The sequence below is a fragment of the Chiroxiphia lanceolata genome, chromosome 4 (assembly GCF_009829145.1).
Source record: "Chiroxiphia lanceolata isolate bChiLan1 chromosome 4, bChiLan1.pri, whole genome shotgun sequence".
In the NCBI taxonomy this organism is placed as follows: Eukaryota; Metazoa; Chordata; class Aves; order Passeriformes; family Pipridae; genus Chiroxiphia; species Chiroxiphia lanceolata.
In genome coordinates, this window is record NC_045640.1 from 68,814,926 (window position 1) to 68,840,982 (window position 26,057).

The window sequence follows — 26,057 nt, forward strand, 5'->3', positions numbered from 1 at the left end:
GACTTAGAGACCTAGCAAAAACTCACTTCCTTTTTGGAATGAGTCCCTCTCACCTCTCTCATTTTAACAGTCCCAATGTAACCATGAGGTTATTCTCCACTCTCAAAACAAGATTTGGCCCTTTGACATTTGAGTCAGGCTAAGTAGTCCATTTGTCTTCAACAAGATTACCCCTTGATTATTTCCTTGGAAGGCAATTGATCAGTCAATACCAATGAATTCATTTAGCCAAAGGATCTTGTATCCAAATGCATATATTTAAAACTGAATGTTACATTTACCTTCAAGTTCTTAAATATTTTTAGTAATTAGTCCACAGAAGCGGATAGCTTATTAGGTGCCAATAGTTTCGTTACAAAATATTAATCACCTTTATGGTTTCTTCATATTAGTGCCTGAAGTGAAACTGCTTTGAAATATGGACAGCAGAATTAAGAAAGACTGATTTCCTACAGCTTTAGCTTTCACACTGGATTCTGCCAGGTCTACAAAAGCACTGAACTGACAGAAGCAATCAGGGCACTTCATACCATTGCTGCCACCTACAGATAATCTGGTAACTGATGACGGTTGAGCTGACACGCGCTTTCCTAATGAGAACACTGATAGATAGGTGGGAAGGAGAGATGGAATGTATTTTCATGAAGCTCACAGAAATCAAGTAGCTTAAAGATTGTCAGCTTCTGTTGAAATTAATGAATGGCATCAAAAGTTGTTAGGGGATGGATGAACACCAAGAGATTACACTCTTACTCTCCTTTCCTAAAGAAACAAGGCTTGTAATGTTTAGTTTATTACCACATATTACCTTTCAAATAGGTTCCACCTGTTTGATTATTATACATCATACTGCATTTCAAATTTTTCAAATTGTATTTACTTTAGGAGAAACTGAGAACCTTGTCAAATAAGTCTGACCTAGTAACTGAAGGAACCTCACTGGGCCCTATTCAGCAAAAACAGCCAACTGTTGAATTCCTTACTCTGAGGAGTTTAATTCCCCTCAGTAAAAATACTCAAAACGCTGCAGACTCACTGTCCTGCAAATACTTGCAGTTTCCCCCTCAGCTCACAGAAACCTCAAAGATTACCACTTGGTTGTCATCCCAGTGGAAATCTTATTCCAGGCTGGCAAACTGACTTTTTCAGATGCCTCAACTTCAAACACCATTAAAAAAAAAAACAAACAACAAAAAACCCAAAAAACAACAAAACCCCAAAAAAACCCCCCCAAACCACTAAATAATAAAGAAAACTACAAGTTGTGTGAAAGTGCTACGTAGTATGAAAGCAGCACATGCCTAATTAACCAAAGTAAAATGAACCAGGCTCTCACTATAGCTGGCACTGCTGCAGAAACAATGGTAGAAGTCAGGCAGTGGTGACACATGATTTCACAGACCCTTCTCAGGTGTTGAACATAGTTCTTCAAGAGAGAGTAAAAAGTCCTTTTCCAGAGTTTCTGGTCTTAATCTCCTCTCTTTAGAATCTCCTCTCTTTACTGAACACATCAGTAAGTGTTTTTTTCTAATCTAAGCCCAGATTCCTCTGGTTTGTTATACTTGGAACCATTACATTCCTGTATCAGGGATATTATCCCCTTTCTGAAGACCATCCACATCCACTTAGTACAGTTTTAAATTAATAAACACAAGAATCAAGTATCAACTATGCAAAACTTCCTTTTTCATTTAATTTAGAACTCTTAGTTATACTATTCCCTTATACCTTTATACTTGATTTCCTCCTTTTAAACATATTCATGGTATTCCTCTGAGTCAGGCAGCTTTCAGTAAAGCAGTGGTTTCCAGTGTCCCCAGGCATTACTTGGAGCCAGACTATCCCATGCCCTGAAGCACAAGGCCAATGAGTCTCAGAAAGCCTTTTCACCAAGTTTCCCCTCCATTATTCTGAAGGGTGTGACCAGACCCATTTTAGGACATTTCTGAGGACTGTTTGGGAAGCCTGACATTTACTAAGCTCCTGGTACACTGAGATTTCAATTAGTTTATTTCCCTTTCTTCAGCAGACAGCAGCTAATCTTCCTCTAAACTTCACTGAGCCCTGTCCTGAAGGAGCTCCTTCATGTCTTTGCCATTAAAGGAAACCTCAAAAGACTAGGATTCCAATTTTGTCCTGCTACTGATTTACTGTAGTCATTTGTTAGTGATGTATTTAAAGAGGTCAGCATAATGTACTCCTAAATATATTAGTATTGATTTCCTCCTCTTCAATAGCAAAGTAACGTTGGACAGACTGTTAAAATATTAATTTGTTTTCTCTGCATTTTTCCCTTCCTAAGCTTGATTCCAACAGAAAGAGTTCGAAAATTTCATCTGTCGTCTCCAAAAATGTATTCTGCATCTAGGTGTCTTACTGTTTCTGCTTCCTGGTATCTTTTCCTTCCTCAAACCTGGCTTTGAGCTCCTGATAGCTATTTGCTTCAGCACTAAACTCTCTATTCAGCGCTTGCCTTTCCTTTCAGGTGTTGCCAGTGAAGAATCTACTTCTCCTCGGTGACAGGCCAGATCAGTCCTCATCCAACTGACTGCAAAGACATTTTAAGCTCAAAGTGCTTTCGTCAAATACTCACAGAAGTGTTTTTCCCAGGAAACCTTATCATTAATGTCATAGTTTTTGGCTAAAACATGTCAGCTAGCATCTGTTCACAAGCCTACAAAAACACATTCCCTGTTTTATACAGATGGCATTATATTCTTTTTATCAGCCTTGGTATAAGATAACACATTTTCATCCAGTTTGAAGTAGGTAAAGTGACCAATGTATTTCCACATCTCGCAGACACAACAGCAGCTAACCGGGAAGAATCTTCCCTTCAAAGCATCATGATCCACATGTGTCCCTTACAAGCCAGCTTAAGGTTTGCTAAGTTTTCCATGAGGCTACATTAAACAGTACAAAAAAAAGAAAAACAAATGAAAACTCCAAACAAGAAACCAATCCACAAGTACATCTTTTCTCTTTCCTCCCACAGGAGAACTCCAAAATGGAAAAGGATCATTTGGAAACAGCAATACTAGCATGCAGAATTTTCTTTAAATATAATCACAACCATTATTTATTTGTGAGTACTAAAGATAAAATTCTAAGAATTCAGGAAACCCAGAGGATACCACACCAACAGTAATTTCAGTTTTGATGCTCTACACGCATGTAATGTTTTCTGTACCATTTGGTGTGTTAACCTAAAACATAAATTAGAAATACACAGTCAGGGCAACCCAGTCAGCCATCTGAAACATCTATTTTCTCAAGTATGCATCACTAATTCCATGTTAAATTTTATATTTTTAACATAAGCTAGGAATTTTCTCTCCTAGTTTACTAATTCTAGTGTATTTAATTAGCTGCATTGATAGACATTTCCTTCCAAAGGATCTGTTCTTAATGAGAGTGGAATAAGCCTCCAAAGCTCTGTGATAAATTGTTCTGAAAGCAGTCTGCTTTTCCCAGCCTCTTTTAACTGCCCTCTCCTTCCATCTTGTAGCTTACTCTTAAATATTTCTAAACTGATCTTGTAGTAAAAAAGCACAGTCTAATATTTCACAGGTGCACTTGTGCTCTTGAGGGTAAATATATCACCCTGTCACCACCACGGTCAGCACATTCCTCACAATCACATTATCAGCTGCTTGTGTTCTTTCTGTCCTTATGGGGTGGTTGGAAACACACAGAACTTCCATGTGAAAGACTTCCAGGTGCAAGGTTATAGCTTTGCATCTGTTTTTCTTCTCATGAGAGGGATTTTTTTCCCTCCAATCTTTATAAGATTTCCATGTGGCCTTATGTTATCACTAGCACATGAAATATACACAGCCTTTAAAAGAAGAGTAAATACTATGCTGAGTGAGCAACCCTGAATTACAAGATTAGGGTGATTTTGCCAGGGTTTCATTAACAGAAACACTTTAAATAAATTAGTCCAGTCCTATATTTCACTACGATTATGCTATCCAGCATTCTCAGCTATCCTTCATTGTCTTTTTAACTTTCAGTTATGTATCTCCAAACCTTCTTTTAACTAAAACTCAAGAGCTATCTTTCTCACAGAACTTCAGGCTAAAAGGCAATCACTTAGACAACTTGATATGTGAATTGCCAAATAATTTCTAACACCACTGCCAATTCTCCATTTAATTTTAAGAAAAAAAAACATCCCTCTAGGATTTTAGTGGCAGTTGGGTCCACATCTGGACTTTGCACCCTTATAAAAGATGGGAAACAAAAGATATATTCATCTTCTGGAAGGTGCATCTGCATTCAAAAGTGTAGTGCCTCACAGACGTCAGACTGAAAGTCTGGAAACACGCTGGAAATACTGTAATGCTCTCATGGAAGACATGACCTTGAAAGCGGTGATGCATATTTTCCATAGCTACAATGCTGGGTATGACAGGGTTTTTGCTTCGGCTACCAAATTGGTGAGGACTTTCACATTAATTTTTCTGACAATATATAAACTTTATCATCTCACTGTGCCCATGGACACCATGCCCAAAAAGACATCCTTTGGTCCCCTCATGTATGCAGATGCACAGTCCTTCTACATCTGAATCCAAGTTCCCTGGAAGTTGAGAAGAGTCTGAATCAGCCCAAAGCACATTACCAGCAGCAGATTCTAGATTATATATCCTAGATTACAACTGAATAAGGGAGAATATTACTGCAAGTACAGAAGCAACGCACAGTTAAATCTGTTTATACATTAAGGGCAGTTGTCACAGAAGGTTACAACTGAAATCTTGAAGCTTTTAAAAGAGAAAAAAAATTATTCTAAATTAAGAGAAATATATTTACATAACTCTTTCATTTTCAAGCCCTATGCAATTCATTTGTTGCAAATGGAAGGGATTTTTGTTTCATCTGAACTTACTTTTAAAGGGTTCCTTCCCATCAACTTCATTAGCACCTCAACAGCATTAACTGCAGGTTTTCACGGCTAAACAGATAAATGGAAATTTCATGACAAATCATAAGGTTTTGTCAGTGAGCTTTTATAGAACACCACAGACTGTCCCTTACTTGTCCCACCTATAACACAGTTTGTTTAATGCAATTCTCTTCATTCTTCACCACATGAGGTAGGCAAGTACAGTGCATTGGCCTTCTTTAACCTCTTCAAGTACCTTCATTCTCTAGAATTCATTCACATATTGAAGTTGAAAGGTGAAGATTCTGAAATTATCTCATAAGCAGACCAGAACTTCTACTACATATCAGAAAAAAAATCAAGCTCTTTTTAAAAAGTCAGTGTATATTTTAAACTCTCTCCAGTGAATATAGCAAAGATCCCTAAAATTCATTTGTAGGTAGAAGTCCTCGCACCTCGTCACTCAACTAAACTGCACATGCAGTTTTAGAAGCTGTTACGTTAGAAAACACGACTCAGAATTAAATTATGCCATAATTGGAGTCCAAGAGATTTACAGTCTGCCAGATTGCATACAATACTCTTGTTACAGCTAAACTACAAGCCAAGATCCAATGAATATATTCTTATAAAATGGCTTGAAACTCTATAACATTAACCCTGCTTTGGATTTCAGACTCTGCTAGTGCTCCCTGACAAATAGCTTACGCTTACAATATCAATTTTGCTGCTTGTAGATCAGACTATATAGTGATATTTTCACTACAATTTAGAGGAAAACTTGTAGGAACAGAAGAGAGATGCTCGGAGAGACCTGTTTTCTCTCAGGGCTTATACAGTTTGACCAATACTCAGTATGACTGAAGAAGCTATTTTTACTTATGAGAAATAATAGGATAAAATAGCCACCAACATAAAAAATAATTTTCTGAAAGTTATATACTTTGAGTTTTAACTACAAAGGAATTTTGAAGATTCCTCAATATTAGAGTCATTTGAATAAAAGAATTAAAAGGGACTACATTCTTAAAATAAATATTTTTTAATAATAAAATCTTCTAATTCAGTTGAAAATTAAGAAAATGTGAAATAAAAGTATTATAAATTTAGGTAGAATATGTTCCATGTATACGAGCAATATTAGCATAAAATAGTTGAACATTTATATGCAAAATCGAAACCAACTTCAACAAGGGACTTCTGAACAGCTTTAAAAAGCATGTGTAACTAGCACTAAAATCCTTCTATCTTTTGTGGATACAAGCCATTAAAGAACAACTTCTTGTCATATACTTACAAACACATCTTTTGGAAAACAATTTTATTCATTTTGCCTACATTTCACCATCACTGTAACAATACTGAGATCTAAAAGAAGCACAGTAACAGGTAGGTATAAATACTACTCTAGTTCTCCTTTTTAAAGAGGCCAATCACGTAACACGTTGCTTTCATGTAACAAGTTACTTTCATACATAAAATAATTTACCACCATCTGAATTAAAAAAATGGCACTGTTTTGCATTGAACCATCTTACAATGATTTTTTAACTTGTTCAGGGAAGACTCACATGGCACTGTTTTGCATTGAACCATCTTACAATGATTTTTTAACTTGTTCAGGGAAGACTCTTACCTCTGTAATTCATCCTTTAGAGGGCCCATTGAGTAGCTCAGGAATTCTGAAATACAACTAAGACCAAGCCTCTCCTCAACAAAACATTAAACAAACCCAGCCACTACACTAATCATAGAGGGAGGAAAGGAAGGAGCGTGAGTTGAGCAGCCTCTGAAGCCAACCAGTAACACAAGGCACAGCAGGAGCTGTGTTGAGCTGGGAGTATTCTCTGAGAAAGGCTGTAGATTTAGGGAAAAGTCTAGGGTAGGTTAGAAGTAGCTTCTAGATAAAGCATCCTGAAATGAGGTCCGGTGTGGCTGAGAGCAGGTTGTGGTTTAGTGAACAGGCTCCTGGGATTAATTAGATTGGAAGGGGACAAGTTCTCTGAAGGGTGGGACAGGGCCTCTGCAGGCAGCTATTCTCCCCGATGGAAGTTTTGATCTGGGTTCTGACCTTTTGGGACCCTGAAAATTCAGGAAATCAAAATATCCATTGTAAACTTTGAGCTAGTCCTCATGGAGAGCACGGTCTGGAAGTACTCAAGCTCTTTCTGGGTTAAATAAAGGGTTTGAGGCCATAACATGATGTTGTACTTGCATCTCTACTTGCACTATGATCTTTTTATGAAAGCTCTTCTGTTATCAGGGTCTCCTACTCCATTATCTGTTGCCCCCGATAACAGAAACAAACATGCCTAGTTAATTCTGTGAGGGCTCACAGCTCATTTCTCATTCCAGTGAGCTTAATAAAACTTGTTGGATAAACTATATACAAAGTTGAGAAAAAGTAATATTTACATTTATTTCAATCCAGTTTGACCATAATTTTTTAATGTTAATTTCTGTAAAGTTTACTTGGATGGATAAAGTTAACTATTCACTCAATTATACACTTTAAAATTTATTTTATTATAGATACCACTATATTTGCTAACAAAAATCACATACATCATATACACCAGGGACAGAAGTTGGTTAGAGACTGGAACATTCCCAAATACCTAAGAAGGGTCATTCTAGATCCCTAGCAAGGTACTTTAGTAGACAGTGGGAAAACTTTTGTTGCTGCTAATAATGAGGTAACTACATTGTGACTAACAAATTAAAATACCTTCAGGGTTGTAAGTTTGTTATCTGTAACCCTTTTGTAATGGAAGTTCTTATAATCTTGGAAGAAATACAAACAAGATGTCATTTCTATGGATCAGGTTCTTGCCCTATCATGTGAAAATCAGAAAATGTTTGTTACTGCAAAAATCAGATGATGTTAGCAAAATTATTTCATACTATGCTTGTCATTGTCAGTAAACAGCATTTCTATCAATAATTTAAATTAATCATAAACTAGTATAAATTCATAATCTCATGGGTATGTAGCCCATTACAGTTTAGTGATTAACAGATAATTTACACAAGCTTCTAAAACTACATTCTTGACATAGGTAAGCTGTACAAATCATAGCAGAATCTCTATGACAATGAGAAAAACAAAATGAAAGCTCCTTCACATTGCACTGAAAAGAAATGCCAAAAGATTTTTTGGGGTACTACAAAACCTAGTAATGATTCAGACCTCTGAATATACAATATCCCTTAATGGCACACAATAGCAGCAATCAATCTCTGATGCTATGGCCCAGTAGTTAAAGCTAAGACCTTAAAGAAATCACAAAGCTTCTTCATCCATGACACAATGCAAAGGGCAAAATAACAGTTTATCTTCTGTGGCCATTTTTTTTTCTGCTGAGAGGAAAATTAATGCTTCAAGGAAAAATAGAAGGGAAACTGCTTCCTGGGGAAAATAAGCATTCTTCTTTCATCTTTAGACTACATTTTATAGTTGTAAGAAAATAAAATCCTAATCCTGTAGGAGTTTATCTGGTTTTGGTACCTGCAAAATATTTGAATTACAATGTTCTTATTTGGGATTTTAAACTCATTCCATTATGTGGGATATTAAGAAATAAAATTTCTCATGGCTTTAAATTGGAGATTCATATATTCATACAGAGCCATACTACTCTGTATTACACTGATTATTATTTAGTACCAGGTTTTCATATGCAAATCCAAAGTCAGGTGAATCCCTCCCCATACCTTTCACATGACAAGCTTTTACAAAGTAAAATAGTATTGCATGCTACCTGTAAATCTAAATTATAAATCTAAGCCTACCCTGTGCTTAAGCACTTCAGCCAAAAGAAAATATGGCCTTTGGCATATCTGCATTTCAGAATCTGTATTTCTTAACTGGAAATACTTGACTATGTCCCAAGTTCATTTGCTTAGTTGTACCAGTCTGGCCTAATGCAAGAAAACAGGTTAGTTGCCAAGAAAAGAATCTCAGTGTAGAACATCCAATTCTGAAAGTTATGATTGACAGGAAAAGACTCTCACAACCAAAAGGAACAGAAAATGAGCTGCTACATCTTTTAAGAAAATCTATTTCTACTAAAATTTTACACATTACTGAAGAGATTGCTGGGAAGGATTCATTGTTGGTCTTCTAGAAGTAGAGAAAATTTTTTCTCCTGCTTCTTTTTTTTTAAACTATAAAATTTCTTATCTACCAATTACAAGAGAAAGTTATTCCGTGGTCTCAGTATACTTAGCTTAGATTGTAAGTAACTTCAATATAATCTTAAACAGTTACCCAAGAGGCAGAACTCACAAAAGTTAGAAAGTTTTTTGCTCTAATCAGTGGGAATGGACATTTATCTTCTAAATTATATGTCTTTCATATGGATTACAAAACAAGTAGCAGATTCCTCCTTCTTGGCATAATTCAAGAAGTTTGGGTTCTGCTGTTAGAATCATACAAAATGTAATTTAACACTGAAAACCACCAACATGTCTAAAATGCTGCTTATTTCAGGCAGTCTATTAAAGATGTTGACAGCTATTACCTGACAGTGAAAATAACAGACCTACAATTAACTAAGCATTCCAGAATTCAGACTGTTAAGGAAAAATTGAAGACATTTGAATAGAAAAAGCTTTTCCTGAATCTTTAAAAAATCCCATCTAATATACCAAACAGTAAGGTGTCTGAAACACCAAGCTGGATAGATCTTCACTTTTTGATGCCCCACACTAAACAGGATGATATACATGCTAATTCTATTTAAGTTTGTGCAAACATATGAGAGGAAGACTATTGTTTTGTGAGCAAATGTAACTCCAGCAATGCAGCATTCCAAGTATCTGACCAGAATATATTGACACTGGATGTGACTAACCACACAGTAATGCTCCAGGGGTGAGGGGAGAAAACTGGGGGAAAGCATACACAAAACCATCCGTGATTCTCTCACAAACTGTTTGTCAGAGACAGCAAGACCTCCACACAAGAAAGGAGTTCTAAATTCATTGCTCTTTTATGGGTGCTCTGAGATCAGAGCCTCAGTATGTGGAGACCTGCTCTAGAGATCAGGGCCCTCAGTAGTGGACTCCATATGTCCAATCATACCAAAGATGTGGGGGGGTTGTGGGTGTGGTAAGAAAACTAACTCTCTTTTAAGCTGTTTTATCAAATTGCTGTTCATATCTATTTCCAGCCATTGCAGAACTCCCAGCTTCCTTCTTTCAGGATTTCTGCTTCATCCTTCCCATACCTATAGCCCCTCTGAGAAACTCATGCTGTGCTATGCAAAGGCTATTGAAGCAATCTTTATTGACATAAAGTACCTTGGACCAAAAGAAATTTTTGATGGGCACAGGCAGGAGACGGTCACGTTGAAACAGCCAGAGGCTGGGGTTTTTTAGCAAGGATTTTAAAAGCATTATAGACATGCAAAATCATATTGCAATGATCCCACGTAACTCATAAACTGGGGGATACCCAAGACATCTGCCTTTGCACAATGCAGAAGGGCTCGCAACAGGCATGATCTCTGCAACCTCAGAGAGCAGAGACTTGACCACAGACTGCAAGTCACCAATAAAAGGAAGTAGAAGGCATCATGATCATAATTCAGTCAGCCTCCAGTTGAAGAAGGAGAAGGAGAAGAAATCTACTACCTCCTTACTACATGATAGAGTACGCCTCAGAGAAGTGTAGACACTTCTACAGATGTACCAAGGAACAGTCTCTTTGATACAGAGATTTCCTTTTCAAGGGAGTGCAGCTCTTCACTGCCTCCTGTGAAATATTATTAGAAGAAATGTCCAGGATGGATCATAAAACTTTTCACAAAAGAAAAATCATTAGGTGAAAGCACAGAGCTTCTTCATTTGTCAAGTATTTGTTTGTAACAGAAACAACACCAACCACTGTGTGGTAAAATTAGCTGTAATGAAGAAGTATATGAAATTGCATCCCTTAGAAATTGATATCTGGCATTTTTATTGAAATAAGCCATGTCACCTGTAAATTTGCAATTACATATACTAGTGGCAAAATGATGTCAGACCTGTAAAAGAGAAAACCCTTAACATTTGGAATAAGTCATGTTTTATTCTCATGATTTACAAGTCATACGTACAGGCAAGCAGATACATTGTATCTGGGAGTATATCTGTAGTGGTTTTGAAAGTTAGGATGAACTTTAATGGTGAGATTTCCATAGGAATACACAATGCCAAATCTCTGTTCCCTCAAAAGTCCTGAAGTACATGTTCAAAATCAAATATGAGATTTGTACAGTGGAATATATATAAAAAAACCCCTAACTCCTAATCCCAACCGTAATCCTAATCTCTATCCCTACCCCCTAACTCTAATTCCTAACCCTGCCCCTACCCTTACCCCTAATCCTAAACCCAACAATATTATTGCAGTTTTATTCAGACTCACAACAGTGCAGATGTATGTGACTGCAATCTTTAGAGACTGCTATCCTGGACAGAGTTTTTAATTATGTCCTTATTTAAAAGAGGTGTCACAAATAAAAATGACCAATAACCCCACACTCAACCACAAGAGTAGAAACCAATATCCTCAGAAATTGACAACTTCCAGTATGATACAAAAAGCCAGCAATATCCATTCATTCCAACAGATACTTAACACATAGGATTGTTTTTCTTCTGTGAAAAAGATCCACATCTTTCATTCTTCTGAAGTCAATAGGAATTTTGAATAAAAATACCCAGGCCTTTTCAGATTGCATTTACTACTTCCCTATATGAATTACTGAATTTCACTTAACTTCCTATTCACATGTAAGATTTACATACAACTCTTGTTCTAGGGAGAAGAGGAAAAATGCCAATTCTGAAAATTTCCAAAGGTCCTACTCTCTGTAAATAGGAATTGAAGGGGAACAGACACTACTTTGCTCTGTCAGGCAACAGGAGACTAAACTAGCATATTTACCTTACCAATTTAAATCATGAAGTACTTAAAGTGACCACTCACCTCTCAGGGGTTATAATTTTTTTTAGGAGTACCTGTTGCAACAGGACACGGGGTAATAATTTTACACTAAAAGAGGATAGATTCAGACTAGATATAAGGAAGAAATTTCTCATGATAAGGATGGTGATACAGTGGCACAGATTTCACAGGGAGGTGGTGGATGCCTTACTCCTGGAAACATTCAAGATCAGGCTGAACGGGGCTTTGAGCAACCTGATCTGGTTGAAGATGTCCCTGCTGTTGGACTAGATGACCTTTAAATGTCCCTTCCAAACCAAATCATTCTATGATAACACTTTTGTGGGAAAATGGGGACACTGGGGATTTTCAGACAGCTAAGAAGCAGACTTGGGTTCTTTCAATAACCGCTCTTTCTCCTCCATTTCCTTGTAATCTTACATCCCTGCAGCCAGGAAAAGAATGTTTATATGAGGATTCCCCAAGATACAGGATGTATTTTCAGTTTGGTGACAAAATTTTTGCAAAGTTGTTCTTCTTTCTCAGAAGCCAGGGATTACTTTGACTGCTGCATGGGACTCTTATGGTTATATTTTCAAAGCTATGCTTGTGTTGGAAACACAAATCCCATTACTGTTACAGGATTAGTGCGCATAACTTTCCAAATGCTGCCTTAAAAATGAAGCCAAGGAATATTAGTTGTGTGCTTTCTGGAATTAATGTAGGCTGTGATTATTGGGCAGTCTTTACAACAGCATTGTTATATATGCATTTTTGATGTGCTGTCTCTAGACACTCATTCAGACCTGTCTGTATTTCTTTAGTAGTTGGATATTTATTAAAAAAAAGGAATGACATCAGTTTCAACATACCTCTAACTCTCCAGATGAACACAATTTGTCTTGACTTTGTTAACACTATTTCTTGGTGCCTTTTTAATGTCTCTTAGGAAAAAAGAAAAAAAAGTTAACAAAATTATTAACATAATCTTTGTTTTCCTTAGTTCCACTAGAAGCTTCAAACCTGTGTTGCAGTGATGGAATCGACATGGTGCCGACATTACCAATTCCCCAGTTTCTTGAGTCTGATTAAACTTTTTCTGCTGTTCTGAACTAAAACAGATTTTGTATCTTATTACATTGTACAATTGCCTCAGGTGAGAACTAGTTTTTTCCTTCTATTACTATGCAGCATCTATTGCAATCACAGTGTTAATTTTTCACACTGTTAAATGCTTAAAATGTCCCTATGCTTGTATTATCAACTTTCAAATGAGATCGGGCCTTTTAACCATTGTTTTAACCACTAAAATCATTAATAATGGTCTTGACACGGAAAGAGATGAAAGGAAAAGAATGTGTCTTATAATAGAGAGAACATCTAGTTTCTGTATGCGGACTATGAGGTATGGCATATGTTGTCTCTCCAGCACTATGAAATCTCAAGCAGTTCCAGACATGCCCGTTGACATATCAACAGGCACAGTTTGAGAAAGCCTAGAAATTGGTACCACATAAGCAGGCATATTCAGGTTTCTAATTTTTGGCTTTAAGTGCCTCATTTTACATTCAGCATACTATATATACTATACTATATATATACTTATCCTGATTTGGTTTTTATTCCTGACATTGCCATTTTTTTGTTCTGTTTATACAATAAAGTAGGAAGTTGGATGCTGTTGGTTTCCTGTGTATCAGCAGGGTGAGAAGGCCTCTTCAGGAGAGTAATTCATTCATTCATTCAGTAATTCAGTAATTCAGTGAATCCTTCCTCTGAATTGCCCTCTGGGTGGTAGAAATCTCTTTCTCCTAACAAATTTTGAGGATTCTAGGAAGGCTAACCAACCAACACAGGCACTTGCCATGGAGTGCCTTGAATCAGGCTGTGTGAAAACCACCCAAATTACAAAATAACACCACCCTTGCACGGGTAACCCGGCAATATCTGGTTTTTATAAAAGTAGGTAAATTATGGTAGTTGTCTTCTCTGCTATTGTCGTGCTCACATCTAATATAGAGCTGACATGCAGTCAATATAAAAAAACATTTATCCCACAAGACGCATTTCAACTATTTCCAGACTGAATCTATCACTGACTTCAGCTTTCATCTTCCTCTTTTGTCAAAATTTTCTAGGCTTTAAATATAATCCAACTAGAAAGAACAGAGATTATTTCTTCAGTAACAATAATTTCTCTTCTGACGATGTGGTATAAATACAGACAGCATCCAAAAGTCTTACAGCCACTCATATAATAAAGTTCTTTTTCAGTGTGATTAAACATCAAATAGTTTTTAAAGTACCCATTTATAAAATTTGAATTTCAAATATTTATTTCACTGCCAAAAAATCTTATCTTGTGTTCAGACAACTGAACCATAAATCCTCCCAATCCTTAAACTGCACTGGCCAAAGTACTATCATTCATTAGATAAGGATAGTGACTACCTCATTTAAAATGAATCCTAGTAGATGACAGGCAGTGGAGGGAATATATTCTAGTGTGATATGAGACAGAAATACAGTTAACTAAAGGAAAGAGCATTGAGGGGTGGTAAAACAGGGAAAATGCCTGCATGATGATGTTTGTGAAGGAGGCCATTCAGAGCTTCTACACACACAATATTTCTTACATAGTCTTGGCTACAGTCCAAGACTATATACTCAAACACACATATATATGTATAAAAAATGCACAGTCCATCCTGGCATATAATTTAAAACATGTATTATAAATACTTACATATATTAACCCAATAGTTGTGGGCTACTTACTATCAAAGTCCACTGTTATATGTAACAGGGAACAATATTTTACTGTATTGTTTAAATAGATTTGGTCTTGTGATATATAGAAAACTGATGGTGTAAATCAGGATCTTACGTCTCATTTGGCAAATAGTAGACATTTCAAATGGTTTTAATCCTCTGAGGACAAAGTAATAATTCTGTTCTGATTTTTACAAGTTATACACGTGCCTATTGCACACAATATAAAAAAGAAATCAATGCGAATGTTCACATTAATAGATTTTAGGCATATCCATAAAGTTGGAATAACTATGGCCTTAGTATTTACATGGATAGAAGTAGTTTACAACAAAGTGAAGAATGGTCTGTAATGACTAGACATGTTCTCCACAGAACCTGGAATAAAAAGCAAGGACTTAAAATTGAACAAATGCTTCAAAGTGATACCAAAGTATAAATAATAACCTTCAGGTTTTACTTTCTCTATATTTGCAGTTGACAATATGTTCCTGTAGAGAAAACAGTGAAGTCTTCAGACTTTTTTAAAATAAAAGCTTGAAGGTTGGGGGTTTTTCATTAAAAAAAAAAAAAAGCCAATCTTAATACAAAGCAGTACAGGATTGAAAATGGGAAAATGAGAGCGACTTCTATCACACTAACCTAAAGTGACTTGAGTGGTATGATATGTTCTTCCAGGGCATGGCTAAAGCAGGAATGAACAGCTTAGTTCACATTCAGTCTGGAAACAAGAAAAATGCTTTCAGTTACATTTTGGTCTTGTCCAGAAGAGTTCTGTTGGCATTCAGTAAGCATCCACAATTACAAGATCTGGGGTACATCCCGTCAGTTGTTCACATGCAGTTCAGCCCAGAGCACAGCAATAAGGTCAACAGAAGTTTAGAATTTATTACAAAGAAAAGATTGCTGCTGTGGGACCTCTCTGGCATCAAGCCTCAGAGAGCCAAGAGCAGCCCCCTGTAACTGCTTGTCTACACAATCTCCATTGTTCTCTCAGGTTTCACAGCTGCAGAGGTTACTTTCTCTTCCAGAAAGTAAGAGCTCTCCTCCCTGCAAAGTTGCAGAGCAGATCCACAACAGGAAGGATTTTGCTCTTTCTGTCTCATTTTGGAGAGGGAGGGATGCTGATCTTGCAGGCTCTTCACTGCTTATATCACCCTGCCTGAACCAATTAACTTGGCCTTAATAAATAGCCCAGTGGGTCTCAGGTGGCTGGGGCTTGACAAGGCATTTCCTCTCTGTGTGCTAGTCTGGATAAAAGTTACTCGAAGGACACACCTCCTAAATTGTGTAACCTTTTTATATTTAATCAAAAAACAACCTTTGCCTTATATATTAGAATCTGAAGATAAGCCAAGAACATATGAATTGAATATTTTAAAGTCCTTTGTAACTGATTAACTGTGTTCCTCAGAGACATTCTTGCTAGTTCCAAAGAGGAGCCTTCACCTAACAGTTTAATAGAGGGAGCTCAGGGTAAACATTTTTCCCAAACTTTTTAGTAAATTGATCCCTTTCTACACTGGAATTCTCCTACGTCCCCTAGCAGGAATCACCCGCAATTCCCAACTGATGACAGTCTGAAAGGTAGGATATTTGTGGCATAAGGAAACTAGAATTTGAACAAATCTCTAGAGTTTAAAAAGGGATCTATCCATGCTATAAAGTTGGAGCTGTAGAGCTGATGTCCCAACACCCTGCTATGGCGTACTGCCATCTCATGGACTCCAGCAGCTCCTGGCAGAAAGCAGAGGAGACAGGGAAGGCGGAAAGGACGATGGAGAGAGAACAGGTGTTTCAGAAAAAAAACTAACCCCCGCTTCATCTGCTCTGTTCCTGATGTAGTAGAGCATTCAAAGCAATGTAGAGGCATCTGATTACTTAATTACCATTGCATATGTTTATCCTTGAGTGTCTTAATGGTCTTTTCACGCAACATGGATATGAAATGGGGCTGTGACCACTCCAGAAAGCTCAGACATAAAACATGTGAAGACTGGGCCCAAAACTTGAAGTTAAATCATGAGTAATTCTAAATAACAAAGGCATTAAAAAAACCCTACTAAAATAAAAGAGATCTAAGGGGTTAATATAGTCCTTCCATGTAATTACTATTGGGTATTATTAACTATTTGTGCATAATTGTTCATATTTAATGCAGTTAAAAATTATTAATTTACCCACAAAACAGCTATGTAAACTAGGTACCAGGGAAACCTAGAAAAAACTTGTTTTACTTCACAAATTTGGCAGTCTAAGAAAGACAATATGTCCTTGGTTTGTTTCTGATGAAGTGATTTCACCGTATTTCCAAATGAACCTATTCTACTCCAATGGGAAGTGAAACAATGTTTGTTTAAAATGATTTAAAATCACAGACTTTCATTGGAAATCTAATCTGCCAGGCTTCTGAATTCCCACTTTGACTGTGCACAGACCCTACTTTGTCAGTCTGGTAAGCTTTTAATTACTTCCCATAATAACGCATCACTAATCAGCAACTACTAAAACAACACTCAGTCTGAATCTAACCTTTTACAACAAAGTAATAATATATTATCCAGATTAAGAACTACTTTGTTTTCCTAGGTAGATCATAATCTCCTTCACTGCTTCATTTAATTTGTTTTCTGACATGACTGGAAACTATTTCGTTAAAGGAAATATATCTGCCTTGATTAGATTAGGATTTGGCAGCAAACTCTGCAATAATATAGTCTGCCATATCAGATGACACCAGGGCTTAAAACTTTTTCACATTCCTTTAGTTTGTAGCAGAGCTCTGCACAAATTCTCACATCTGAACTTTTAAAATGCCTCATTTTTGCTTTCTGCCTGATGCTGAATGAGTACAAAGAACACTGGCATTTTATTTTGCTGAAAAAACTCAAGTTGCTTCTAGAGTAGAAAAACATTAACTTGGCTTACTTCCATCATGGATGTGTGTGTTGCAATAAAATTCACTTTCTTGAGAGAAGGTACCCAGAGTCTCCATAAAACACAGGAAATTCAGGCATACAAACCAGTAAACTTAACAGACAAAGCTACCAGTAAAAGATGACCAAAAAAAAGGAGAGGATCTAATGTATGTCCCCCCAGAGACAATTAGGGGCTTATTCAGGATTCTCAGCTACTGGCTCTCCTCTAGAACTGCTGTCCCATCAGCCCCTCCTCATAAAAAATAAGACAGAGGATTTCACAGTGTTTCCCAATTTGCAATACTTGGTAACTTAATAGTTAAAGCATTTATTAAGATTAATAAATAAGATTAAGAAAGTACTCACCTCCCTTTGGCATCCAGATCTTATTCCAGCAGGAAATCACACCTTAATGTAACCGATCCTGCCAGATACTTCATTGTTTTCCATTAACAGTGAAAGTGGCAGGCATGTTCCATCACAGATCTTCCCAAATGTGTTGAAATGAAAGAGAAAAAAAAGAGGTGTGTTCATCTACACTTGTGAGTATCTTCTGTTGTTATAATTAGTATCCTTTATTTTTAGATGCTACACATGTAAGAATTTGCTCTGCTCTGAACTTTTTAGGAGTTTCTTTTTGTATGCTTATTCTGTATTCCTGCAGTCAAAAAACTTAAATTATTTCACCAAGATCTATATTTTAAAATATCATCCTAATATATATGATGAAATACTATACACAGATAAGTTTCTGGGCATTATTATTCCATACAGTATAGTGCACTTCTCTGAAATGTGCCTAATTCCAAAAATATTATTAACATAGTGTTTTTTAAAAGCAACCTAGTGGGGGGGGGGAAAGCCCAAGTGTAGAAAGATTTTACTAGAGATAAGCCAAAGTGTTTGAGGGTTCTCTTCTTATCAGGCTGGACCCAGTGACAGGACTGTGTCCAATGCCATGTGGGACTGCCAATTTTAAGCACAGTATCACAATGCATTGTGTTCAGTCAAGTTTTTGCATTAATCTGGAAAGCAATATCAAATCAGTATTTTGTAGGCTTTTTTCCTTTTTCAAACTAACATTTCCTGGATATAACTGATTTATTGTTCTATTCTGTGAGTTACCATTCAAGATTTCCAAGGGGAAAGGAATGATATTTTTGCCTTCAGGACTGCTGTAAGAAAACACCTGCATTTATAATAAGAAACTTTATTAAACTATGAGAAATTTTATAGAACTATTGTCTAGGGTACAAGTGGAAATATTAAAAGTTATATCCCATCTGAGGCTGAAATGTTTCTCTTTTGCACACATGGAATATGTTCAATATAATTCTCAATGCCTGTAGACTTCCTAAAAGCCTGAGATAAATTTAGTGTCAGAAGAAGGAATTGTGTAGTCACACAGAAGTAATTACTTTCAGTACTAATCCACATTTTAGCCTGAAATCTAGTGAGTATTTTTGTTGCCACCACAGAGAATCTGACATAAACAAAACATCTCAAATTATCCCACAACCTCTAGTTTATTCCATGTACACCTGAAAATCACAGCTGAGCCACAGTGCCTCTGATTTTTGCCAGGGCACTATATTTTAGTAACAGTATTACAAAATATTTTGTAATTTCTCGGAACTTTATAAAGGCTAGGGAAGAATGGTGGTACAGGATAACCAGGTCCTCATAATGGTAGTTATCTTTATTTAATTTTTCAGATTTGAGGTAGAAACATGTTATGGGATTTTGATAGATTATTGTATTATTTAAAATAAATATTCTCTGATAAGACACACCTTGCATTTTAGCAATGCCACAAAAGTAATTCAGCCTAGAGGTCTTCACTCTTTCATAGACTGACTGGCTTTTGATCCAGGCAGACACTGAGGTTTTGGTCTAGACCTTTAACCTCTGAAACAAATTATGCTGTTTACAAGCCTAAAGCTCCTTCAGACTAACTATAGGAAATACGCAACATCTTTCAAAATGATCACAACTGATTTATTATGATTACTATGCTGCACAATGTGAAAAATAGATATTTCTAGAGAAACAAGGTTATTATTTGCTGTGACTGAATTTAAGCCTGAAAGCTTTGACCCATACACAGGACATGCTGTTATTTTGTATTTTTCATTCAGACCACAACTCTTCCTTCTCTGAGTCAGAAGCAAATACAGTTGGGCATTGCCACACTGATTCTGCCTACAGGTTTCAGAGTAATCTGCACTTTGCAAAATCTGGCAGTTTGCAAAATATATCATTTTTTATTACTGAAGCCTATGGATAATTTTTCAGGAACAAAGTTCAGTTTCTTTTTTTCTGAATATCATTTACTGAGATTATTCCTTCTTGGTTACCACTGATCGTATGAAAATCTTAGATTCTTAGTCTTTAGAATTACTTTGTGTTGCACTGCCATGAAAATAGATAATCCTGTTATTCTTTATTACATAATATGTATTCATTATATTCCTAACCTGCCTGCTTAAATCTGTACTGTACTAACGTGTTTTCTGGTTTTATACTTCAATTTCTACACCAACGGTATTTTAAAGTCCAAGACTGTTCTTTTTAATATCCACTTGCAACAGCATTACAGCCAGTAAATGAAATGGATTATATTGAATAGGTTCAGAATTCCCGTTTTAGCTACATCCATGGGACACAATTTTAAGAATCTGTCTGTGGCCACGACAGAACAGGACATCCTGTAAATGTTTATGGTTATCATTTAAGTGTCTAAGTTTGATTTCTCCATTAAATACCATTGGCTTTCTCTTCTCTTTATAAAGGAGCCCTGCTTCACAGGGAATAGAAAAACAGCAAAACAAAGCAGGACACTAAATTCATCTCAGGGTTGTGCTGACATCAGAAACCACTCAATCTTTGCTCAAGAGACTCTTCATGTATTTATAACCCTGTAATTTACAGTTTCCTTCCATTTACTCTCTACATGGGTGACCTACTGAACGAATGCACAACAGCCAATATGGATCCCTTGTATGCTGACAAGGAGCTGCCTATGCTAGCACCCACACTCCAGTCAGGTTTGAGAATGTCCTGGACAAAAACATTTGTCATGTAGCAAAAACTACAGGAGCTGCCTGCTAAATACTACCCATAAAAACAAAACTATTGAAAAGTGAGGGGACCCCTGGTGGTCTAGTGGTTAGGATGCAGCACTCTCACCGCTGCAGCTCGGGTTTGATTCCCGGTCAGGGAAACTCCCCCGGGCAGATGGAGCTCATCAACCCTGTAAGGTCATCCGTCTAAGAGAAGGTCACTCTAAACAAACCTACAACCTGACCTCACTGCCACTGTCCAAGCTCGCTCGGCCCCGGCAGATGAACCTTAGGATTAAAGGGTGGGCTCAGCTCAGCGCACGCTGTGTCTCACCTAAAAAATCCACTGCGCAGCTCGAAGGGTAAAGACCTTTCCCAAATCTTCGTTCGCGAAGACTGGCCACACACATATTGAAAAGTGAGGCTGACAAGATACAAGTAACTTGAGAGTCACCTCAGAGATGAGAAGAACATTTCGTTTGTGCACAAACAGTGCTGGTTTTCTTTATTAATTTATTTCTCTCACATAAAAATAGAATAATTTTCTAATCTTATTCATAAAAGAGTTCAGTATTATTCATGTTGAATAAAAGCTTGTTATTAAATGGGCTTGACAGAACAGTTTCTCTTAACACCTCTTCAGAGGTAAACTGGGGCTTATAACAGGAATAAATTAAATGCCACTGGACTGTTTTTGTAATTTGTTAGGAATAAGATTTTTCTAGATTGTTCACTATAGTAAAACACTGCTTAGTTAAAATAATCCCACTCCTCTCCATTGCAATCAGCCCTTCTGCTTCAAAGCTAGCTTAGTTCCTTGTGTTTCTAGCTGTATCCAGGTGCTCTTTGAAAGGCACAAAGTTACCCACAAAAAAGACTACTAAAGCATTACGATAAGGTGCGTCCCGGTGCCAGAATTCAGGTTCTGAAAATCCTGTGCCAAGAAAGGAGCTACAGGGCAATTTTTCAAAAAAATTTTTTATATTTTTTTAAGTTGTAGTTTTTGTGGTGTGAAGAATGAAGTAGCATTCACTATAAGTGGGAATTGGGATGACTGAGCCTACACCACTCTTGATGTGTGCCCTGAATCAAGTAATTGCTCTTTGCTACACTTCCTTCAACTGTAAAATGAGCATATTATGCTACCGTCCTCAGAGCAGGGATGCAAAAATAACCAGTTATGTAAACATGCAAAACATTTTGTGATCCTAAACTACACACTTCTAAAATGAGAAGAGTGACATGATTGGCAGTCTTTGCTATATGGATTTTTATTACTACAGTAAAATTAAGAAACTGTATAGAAATTACAAGAACTGAAAATCACCTGTTGTTTAATCTTTCACCAAACAGTTGTCAGTTATCAATTTCTGAAGGCAGGATTACGGGAGAATAAACAGTTCTTAGGACTGGGTGGGTACCCAAAAGTCTTACAGTTTTGTCAAAAGATTAATTCAAGGGAAGACTAGAACCATACAGGACCAAACACACCACTTGGTACTGCCTCCAAACTGCAATAATTAAGAACCAGTTTATGACTCATCTGTGCTATGCTGTCTCTTCAGTCTGTGCTTTGCTCATAAACAGATGGACTGTAAATATTCTTGAAACAAATTTTTCAAAACTAACTTCTAACCTCATAACAAAACATTCAGCTCCGTGAAAATATAATTGAAACAGATCTCTGGGAATATGGAACATAACATCATAAACCCTGACTAGACTTCTTAAAAATTATTTTAGAATTTGAAAGACACTACTAAATGACATAATGGTTTTGCAATATGGTTTTTGCATAACAGTTTTGCAATGCCATTTGACAATCCTTACTAAATTGGGCACTATTGTGCACAGCAGAAGATACAAAAGATTAGGAGTGCTCGGTTTAGAAAAGATGAAAGAAAATCCGGCCAAAGAAATATAAATGGCATATTTTATATTTATTCATAAGGGAAGAACAAATCAACAATCATAATTATGACAGACTAACATATGCCTAGAATGTTTGTGCTGACCTGTAAACTCAATTCTGTGACCACTATATTGTCTGAAAAGCTTCTAAATTTGTTTGTTCTTTCCTTTTGCATTTTTCCACTTTGAATTAAATACACATCAAATGGTGAAATCTTTCCATGCAGCAAGAACTACGAGAAATATGCCAAAAAATGGCAATTCTAATAATTTGGTTATGTTCACCCTAGAAAAAGAGGGTGCCTGCAACCCCACCAGGTTGCAGAAAACTGCTTTGCCTTGTTTGCAGTTGTTGGGAAAGGGCAGAGTTGAGGTAGGCAATGGATCTCATAACTTCTGGAACTGCTAGAGACGTCTGAAAGAGAAACTAGAACAGGACAGATTTTTTCCATACTGATGTGTCTGTAACAACCTATCAGCTGAGTACAGGATTGAGGATGTTCTGCAAAACCTGCTAATGGGCTTTGTAAATATTGTGAACTCTGACAGGAAGTGTTTGGTATGCAGGTATTCATCAATCTTGTTTTGTTTAGCTAAAAAACTATAGCTGATTTGGAAATAATTTTCTAAATTTGTAAATTCCACAGTTTTATTTGTAATCTCCTCATTGAGGGTGTTTATTGATCTGTCACATCACAGGACATGGTAAAATGCAGGGCCATGATTAACAGAAGAATGCTGCAGTATTAATATTGCTCAGACAAAAAGCATGGAAGCTGGTAGGGTTAAAAAGTGGGCTCTACTATGGCCTCAAGAAAGGTACATCACCTTTACAGTTCTTTTCCTATCTCCAGTAAAGAGCTCAGAACAAATCAGAAATACATTATATTTATTCTTTGTCTTCTCATGAAGAATAATAATTCACTAGAGGAAAATAGTTTCCTATATATTTAATGGAATGAACAAAACCAAAATAATTTACTGGATGCCTCTGGAAAGATTTGTAGCTATTGTAATGTACTAAGAAGCGGAGTCTTTTTGGTTCTGGTAAATGATATAGTCATAACTGACACATGAATAATGAAACCCTAACACTGGCAAATGCAAGTAAAATAAAATAACCAAGTGATCCTCTGGTTGTACTCAGAGGAAGGAGAGGACAAAGGCAGTGTTATAACAACAGCTTTTGTGGACTGATCAAGCACACAGTAGGGAAACCTATGTTGTGCTCCAACTAAATTATGCTGAGACTCACAGCTTACAGAGAAAGGAGAGCTAGGAGTTCATTCAGTGGTTCTATATCATCCAGCTCTATACTCTTACAGAGGAAAGTGAATTCATAAGATACCAGCCAACTTCGTAAAGTGAGAACCATGCAAAAAACTGCTAGAGTGGGTTCCAGAGATGAGTCGAATGTTTTCTGCATTCATTTTCCAAAGCCATCTCATTTTAACTTAAAGTTCCATGAAGGCCCTATGTTTTCAGGTCTGGGGAGTACTTAGGCTAACAAAGAAGGTATATATTTATTGCGGCCCTAGTTAAAAACAAACAAACAAAAGAAAACCAAACCTGAAAGCAGAGTTTCTGTAGCAGATCAAGTTGCATTATATTCACAACACACTGACATTATCTATTTTATAATAATCATTGCAGTAAGAAGGAATTGTAATATTCTAATTCAAAACTCTGTTACTAAAACCAGATATCTTGTTGGAGAGAAACTGCTAGAGTTTACAACCATAGTAACCTCAGTAGTGGCAATTCTAGACCAAAAATAATGAAGATTTGAAATGTATAAAACACTGGAAAGAATTATAAAGGCAACTGTTGTACCACAGCAGGCAATAGGTACTACGTGGTTGTTTTAACAAGCACAAGTACCTGCCATGACAGTATCTTACACACACTTCTGCAACTTTCTAGGGTAAAATTTATTTATAAAGATAGAAAAATGAAGCTCTTAATTTTTTTAAAAGCACTAGATTTAGGCTGGTGTTACAAAAGTCATTCTGTATGCCTTTTTATGCCTCCACAACCTACGCACTAACTGAAGCAGGGCTGGACAAATTATATGCTACCATGTAATTGTAAGCTATATCATAATGTATTCACTCTAGAAGGCAAAATTAAAGATTCGTTTACTTTCATGGGAAGAAAAAAGGTAGTAATGATGGTGAACATTTTAGAAGCCTTTATTTGCCAAGAACAGAGAATTAAAAGGCTTTTAGCAAATGGGCTTTTTCTAACTGGTAAAAGTATTCCACTGATATTCTCTACAGTTACAACTTCAGCGCTGGTAACAATAATGGAAATGATGTTAGAATTAGGGCTCAAGGCACTGAGGCTCAAATTGCTGTCATCATCAAGGGGAAATGCTACATCTAATGATAGATTCTCAAACAATCAGCTGGCCTGATTTAGTCTGATGATCCATCAAGATTCAGTACTGAACGTAAGCAGGATTTTCTGGAAATAGTCTGTATAGAAATTCTTAATGTGACTTCTGGTACACACTGTTCAGATCTTGTCCTCTTTACATTCAGTTTTTTAATGACTTTTTGTAGTATCTCATGCCATTTAACAAAAACACATACTTAATAATTAGAAGATGTAACTTCACGGAGGTTTGCTTTAGTATGAACACACACATGAGATCTAAGAGGATGATTCACAAGAGCTAGCCTAGCATTCACAATGACCTCAGTTGTCTCAGGTTCAGAATGAAAATAAGCTAAAACTTTTCACTCAGAAGGTTTCTGTTCCTCACTCTAGGAGGTAATTAATTTAAATACAAATAAATAATCATCAGCTTTTATCTTGTCCCTGTTGCTGGAACAACAAATCAATTCCCAGTATTACTCAAAGGGTACTTTAGAGATATAGATCTTCTTATCAGCAAAGGTTGGGAGTATTCCAGTTGTACATTTCCGTTTACATTTATTTCCAGTAATAACATTAACTACACTACTTAATAAGCTAATTTGTACAAAATTGAAATTTACCCTCAAAAATATGCAATTCCCATATGCAGCCACTGGATGGACTTACAGAGCCAGTGAAACTTTCTGATTGTAGACAAGATGCACAATTAGGTGAGCAACTGGGAAGAAATTTTCCTTCTGGGCAGTAGGAGAAGCTTTCTGTAAAAAAAGGTTTGAGCCTAAAAAGCAAGGTACAAGAAGGGATTTTAGCTTCTCTTAAATCAAGTCCTTATTTTTCAATACAATTAGTTTAAGAACAACTAGATTGCTGAAATGAACCAGAGTGATAAGAAAATTAGTTTGTAGAACACACAGATCAGTTCCAAATGTGATTATTTGGCATTAGGGTTTTAGGGTAAAAGCACTAAAAATTGTATTGAAAAGAAGCTAGGGGGTTTTTGATAGCTCATTTGCAAACAGAAGCAGATCACAGTTATTTAAAGTTCTGCTTATTTAAACTTATGCTACTTAAAAATGACCATATTCTTTAAGAATAAGTTAGAACAGTATTTGCTTAAGCTCCCTTACCTTTTCATAGAATAGGAACCTACTACTCTGCATAGTAAGTGTAAAACAAGCCCTGCATTA

General features: G+C 36.5%; 1 long non-coding RNA gene across 2 annotated transcripts; it reads right to left on the reverse strand.

The window, feature by feature from the left end:
* Positions 1-3,055: 3,055 nt before the first annotated feature.
* LOC116785409 lies at positions 3,056-25,648 on the reverse strand. 2 transcript variants are annotated; one of them, XR_004356525.1, is made up of 7 exons: positions 25,537-25,648; positions 17,882-18,001; positions 15,240-15,318; positions 12,698-12,769; positions 4,895-4,960; positions 4,496-4,585; positions 3,056-3,206 (listed from the first exon to the last, which is right to left on the reverse strand). It is a non-coding gene; the product is annotated as an uncharacterized LOC116785409 (long non-coding RNA). The 2 variants fall into 2 exon arrangements; XR_004356524.1 differs by having other exon boundaries at positions 25,491-25,624.
* Positions 25,649-26,057: the final 409 nt, after the last annotated feature.